The sequence below is a fragment of the Hylobates moloch genome, unplaced genomic scaffold (genome assembly GCF_009828535.3).
Source record: "Hylobates moloch isolate HMO894 unplaced genomic scaffold, HMol_V3 SCAFFOLD_15, whole genome shotgun sequence".
Taxonomy (NCBI): Eukaryota; Metazoa; Chordata; class Mammalia; order Primates; family Hylobatidae; genus Hylobates; species Hylobates moloch.
This window is the reverse complement of record NW_026652290.1, coordinates 80,778,637-80,784,902: the sequence shown is the minus strand read 5'-3', so window position 1 is coordinate 80,784,902 and position 6,266 is coordinate 80,778,637. Positions and strand designations below refer to the sequence as shown.

The window sequence follows — 6,266 nt, the reverse complement described above, 5'->3', positions numbered from 1 at the left end:
CAGTGTGACATATTACTATTTGGTATGATTCAGTTTTTAATGTTATTTTAAACTTCTTATGTGGTTGGCATATTTGTGAAAATTTAATTCCAAAAAGGAATTAACCAAACTGTACAGGACAATATTAACCCCTTCTCTACTCCAGAAATATTTATACTCCTTTAAAAAAAACCTGCCTTTGGCCGAGTGCATTGGCTTACGCCTGTAATCCCAGCACTTTGGGAGGCCAAGGCGGGTGTGGATCACGAGGTCAAGAGATCGAGACCATCCTGACCAACATAGTGAAACCCTGTCTCTACTAAAAATACAAAAATTAGCTGGGCGTGGTGGCACGTGCCTGTAATCCCAGCTACTCGGGAGGCTGAGGTAGAAGAATTGCTTGAACCCAGGAGGCGGAGGTTGCAGTGAGCCAAGATCGCACCACTGCACTCCAGCCTGGCAACAGAGTGAGACTCCGTCTCAAAAAAAAAAAAAAAAAAAAAAAACAACTTTTTCGGCAAGGGGTGGGTGGGGGTTACTGGTGCTTGAAATAGAAATAATGTATGAGTTAGTAAAAGAAAGACCCATGTTCAGTGTTGACTCATCTGAATTTCCTAGCCTGGCTATTCTCAAGTATTTTGGTCTGAGGACTCATTTATACTCTCACAAATTGTATATTCCAATGAAGTTTTGCTTTTGTGGATACTATCGATATTTACTTTATTAGAAATTAAAGCTGAGAAATTATATATACTGTTTTAATTTGTTAACAAGTAAAACAATTACATGTTAATATATAAACCATTTTATGAAAAATAATTGTCTTATAAGATAAAAATATTCAGTGTAAAAAGGACCGTTTTTCATTTTTGTGAGCCCTTTAACGTTGGACTGAATTCTTGTTTGTGCTTCTGCGTTCAGTCTGTTGCAGTGTGGTATGGCCCGATGGTTGAAGTATATGAAGAAACCTGGCCTCACACAGATAGGTAGTTGGAAAACAGGAGTATTTTAGTAACTTCAGATAATTGTAGATATCAAAACTTGACAATTGATAGTTTCTTGAAGGTTGGTTGCAATGTGAAATTGGAAAGTTTATTAGAGGACTTAGTTTGTTATGTTAAAATCCACTGGGTCTGTCTTGCATTTTGAATGGACCTTCTGGCTATGCATGATTTTGTCACATCATGAATTAGTCATTTGGAAAATACTGGTTCACTGAATTGTGCAGTTCTTCTAAATATTGATCCGTTATTCTGCAGTGATTAAAGTTTTTTGTTAAGGGTAGGCACAGTGGCTCATGCCTCTAATCCCAGCACTTTGGGAGGCCGAGGCAGGTAGATCACCTGAGATTGGGAGTTTGAGACCAGCCTGACCAACATGGGGAAACCCTGTCTTTACTAAAAATGCAAAATTAGCCAGGCATGGTGGTGCATGCTTGTAATCCCAGCTACTCGGGAGGCTGAGCCAAGAGAATTGCTTGAACCCAGCTGACGGAGGTTGCAGTGAGCTGAGATCGTGCCATTGCACTCCAGCCTGGGCAACAAGAGCAAAACTCCCATCCCCCCCCCCCCAAAAAAAGACTGCTTAGCTGAATGTGGTAGCTTATGCCTGTAATCCCAGAGGCTAAAGCAGGAGGATTGCTTGAGGCCAGGACTTCAAGACCCGCCTGGACAACATAGCAAGACCTGGTTTCTACACACAAATTTTAAGTACTGTAGCATGGTGTCACATGACTATAGTCCCAGCTAGTTGGGAAACTGAGGCAGGAGGATTGCTTAAGTTCAGGAGTTCAAGGCTGCAGTGAGCTATGATCCAGCCACTGCAAAGCAGTCTGGGCAACAGCAAGACTCCATCTCAAATTTTAAATATATGTCTCTTTTATATTAAAAACTATCAAATTTTAAAATAACATTGTGAAGGAATAATCTAAGCAACAAATGCTTCCAAGCTGCTTCACCATTAGTTTATTAACCTGAGTAGAATTTACCACCAAGAGTCATAATTTCTTTACGCTAAACGTAGAAATCCATTGGGAGTTGCATTGTCATTGAAAAAAAATTATAATGAAGGCCAGGCGCAGTGGCTCACGCCTGTAATCCCAGCACTTTGGCAGGCCAAGGCGGGCAGATCACTTGAGGTCAACAGTTTGAGACCAGCCTGGCTAAAATGGTGAAACCTGTCTCTACTTAAAAAAAATACAAAAATTAACTTGGTGTGGTGCTGCGTGCCTATAGTCCCAGCTACTCAGGAGTTTGAGGCAGGAGAATCGCTTGAACCTGGGAGGTGGAGATTGCAGTGAGCCAAGATCGCGCCACTGCATTACAGCCTGGGCGACAGACAGAGGGAGACTCTGTCTCAAAAAAAAAACAGTTCTAATGAACTGGTCTTCCTATATGAAAATAATGGCGCTGCCTTGCCAGTTGTGATTCTTCTTTCTATCCAGGCTTTAAAATGATTTTTAATAACAGGAGAAATAATATTAGTTGGGGAAAAAATGTTTCTATAATCATATTAGCCTTACATTTGAGCCAGAAATTACAGCCTCATTAGTTTACTTTTCAAACTGCCTGATATATTTTCTGAAACCTTGGAAAATACGCAAACCAGAGCAATATATGGTGCCCAAGTCTTTATCCAACTTCAATACTTGAAATTAACCTGAACATGTCCATGAAAATATCTCTTGCTGACCAAATCCCTTGTCTTGAATTTAAGGTTATATTTTTTAAATGACATCTCACACTGACATTTCCTCTTCCAAATTGCCTTCATTTGTGTTTTGAAGTTCATCTGGTTTAAGTATTAAGGGAAAATGTGATAAGATTTCTTGTGGAACACATTTTGTTTTGAGAAGCTAAATAGTATTTAGTGAAAAATAGCAAAGTGTGATGTTTTTCACATATTAGACAATTCCTAGTTGTGCAAAAAAATCCATTGTATATGTAAAATAGTCAAATGCTAACAATTGTTAAGATGAATTCAAGCGATGATTTAATTTCAAAGCAATTTTGAAGTTACTTTTTAAAGTCTTTACTAGAAAATGCACTGAAATGAAGTTACTTGCTTTTAGTTCATAATGGGCATTATAACAATTTGCACTGTCGTTTTTATGCTAAATTGCTTTTAAGTTTTTTTCTATTCAACTTTGGGAGTTATTTTGTAAACCCTAAAGAAAATGCTAAACAAGTGTTTGCTTTTGCCCATTGTTTAGGTGATTTGTGTATGTTACATTATAGTCTAGAAGTAAATAGATGTAGCTACTCACAGAGAACACACTGCTTTTCAGGCAGCATCACCGCCATTTCTCACTTCCTGCTGCCTTTTCTGGCTGTGGTATTTTCTCCCCCTTATTTCCTGTTACAGTTTTATTTTACCTGCAAACACCTCTAACTAGTACACTGTTTTGTGCTCAGATGTAGCTGGTAGATATGCTCTTCTAATTCAGAGGTGAGGGGCACTTAGGAAGTTAGTATTTCTGCTATGTCGTAAGTATCCACAACTCCAGTGGGACACAAAAGAGCCATACCTTTTATGGAAGGGTAGAATGAAAGATTGGGCTTTACTTCTTTGAACTAGTAAACCTGGTCTATAATATTGGCAACAGTGATTTTTTTAATGATTGAATCTGTACAACAAATGTATTCTTTCCATATAACATTCACCTATAATGCATTTAAGATGAAGAGGACCAGTACCACCCAGGAGTTACTCTAATAGTGGGTCTGATACCTTCTTTCCCTCTCCTGAGTCGTTTATACTTACTTTTTTGGGCACTGATTATGAAGAGGTGGTTTTGCTTCATTCCTAAGTCTTGAAGTTATGAAATGCAATTTATTATTATTTGAGATGGAGTTTCACGTTTGTTGCCCAGGCTGGAGTGCAATGGCATGATCTCAGCTCACTGCAACCTCCACCTCCCGGGTTCAAGCGATTCTTCTGCCTCAGCCTCATGAGTAGCTGGGATTACAGGTGTCCACCACCACGCCCAGCTAATTTTTTTGTATTTTTAGTAGAGATGGGGTTTCACCATGTTGGCCAGGCTGGTCTCGAACTCCTGACCTCGGATGATCCTCCCGCCTTGGCCTCCCAAAGTGCTGGGATTATAGGCGTGAGCCACCGCGCCCAGCCCGAAATGCAATTTATATTAACAAAATTCCACACTAACATGATATAGAGTACCATGGGGTTTATTTTCATGAGGTTTTGCCTATGACTAATCATAATAAATATAGTATAAAGCTTATTTTAAATATTTAATATTTGCTATTAAAATTGTACTTAAGACTGCTTATAATTGATATAGCACTTTGGTTCTACTGAAGTATACTCTTGAAAGTTACTGGGTTCTGCTGGGCACAGTGCCTCACGCCTGTAATCCCAGCAGTTTGGGAGGCTGAGGTGGGTAGATCACCTGAGGTCAGGAGTTAGAGACCGGCCTGGCCAACCTGGTGAAACCCCGTCTCTACTAAAAATAGAAAAATTAGCTGAGCGTGGTGGCAGGTGCTTGTAGGCCTAGCTACTCAGGAGGCTGAGACAGGAAAATCTCTTGAACCTGGGAGGCGGAGGTTGCAGTGAGCCAAAATCGTGCCACTGCACTCCAGCCTGGGCGACAGAGCGAGACTCTGTCTCGAAAAAAAAAGAACATTTTAGGGGGAGCTTTAACTACATAAACATTCTTAAGTCTCGTTTACTTCCGACTGTAACTAATTTTAAAATGTGAAGTCTTCACAAAAGTTCTGTAGGCTCCTAAAGATCCTATACTCCAGGAGTTAATTAAATCCAGTAACTTTAAAACGTATTTTAAATGGTTGTAATAATATATTTTACATGTACGATCAAAAACCTTAATGTAAACTGAAATTATTTCACTAAAAATCCTAACTGAAAAAAGGAGGGGAGAGGAGGGAGAGGGAGAGAGGGAGAGAGAGAGGAGGAAAACAAACAGAAAATTGGCTGGACATGGTGGCGTGTACCTGTAGTCCTAGCTACTTGGAGGCTGAAGCAGGAGGATCCCTTAAGCCCAGGAGTTCAAGTCTGCAGTGAGCTACAAATGGGCCACTGCATGCCAGCCTGGGTAACAAAATGAGACCCTGTCTCTAATAAAAAAAAAAAAAAAAAAAAAAAAAAAAAATCCAGTTGGATAAGCATGAAATAGTATATAATTTGCATTTCTGATTACATGTGAGAAAAACATCTTACCTATATACATTGGCCATTTGAGTTTCCTCTTTTCTGAATTGAATGGTACACCACTTGTCCATTTTTCCATTGGGTTTGTCTTTTTCTAATTTATTTGTCTTTATATAGTCTAGATACTAATCCTTTGTTATGCGAGCTGCAAAACCTCTCAGACTGTTTTTTTTCTTTTTTTTTCTTTGTTTTTTTTTTTTTTGAGACGGAGTCTTGCTCTGTCCCCCAGGCTGGAGTGCAGTGGCGCAATCTCGGCTCACTGCAAGCTCTGCCTCCCGGGTTCACGCCATTCTCCTGCCTCAGCCTCCTGAGTAGCTGGGACTACAGGCGCCCGCCAACACGCCCGGCTAATTTTTTGTATTTTTAGTAGAGACGGGGTTTCACCGTGTTAGCCAGGATGGTCTCGATCTCCTGACCTCGTGATCCGCCCGCCTCGGCCTCCTAAAGTGCTGGGATTACAGGCTTGAGCCACCGCGCCCGGCCTTTTTTTTTCTTTTGTTTATGCAGTCTTGCTATTTGTCATTTTTTTGCTATATGTTTTTCTTGTTTAGGAAATCGTCCTCATCCCAAGTTCATATAGTCTCTAATTTTTTAAATTTATACATTTTCATTTTCATATCAGGTGGATAATGTAACAAGGCTGAGGGGAGGCACATCTCACACGTAAGTGTGAAAACCCAATCATCGTGCTTGTGAACTACAGAAGGATCTCTAATGTTACCTTCCAGCCATTTTAGAAGTCTTCTACCTCCCAAGCACATATATTTAGATTTTTAATCATTCTCGAATTTCTTGTTACATAGTATGTGAACTAAGGAATCTTTTTTTTCCATTCAGCTAGCTAATTGTGCCAACACCATGCCACCCCTGTCAGATTCCCATTCCCCAAATATATGTGGTCCATTTCTAGTTTCTTCTCCTCTGTTGTTTTTTTTTTTTTTGTCTAACCCTGTGGAAATATCACATCATTTTGATTACTGTAGCCTCCTAAGTGCTGACATCTGGCAGGTATACATTGTCTTCACCATATTTAAATTTAGTTCCTTTTATTTTTTATTTCAAGACAAGGTCTCACTCTGCTGCCCAGGCTGGAGTGC

At 39.8% G+C, this 6,266-nt stretch overlaps 1 pseudogene; it reads right to left on the bottom strand.

The window, feature by feature from the left end:
- Positions 1-5,785: 5,785 nt before the first annotated feature.
- Positions 5,786-5,878, bottom strand: LOC116484402 (small nucleolar RNA U13; annotated as a pseudogene).
- Between the last annotated feature and the right edge of the window lie 388 nt (positions 5,879-6,266).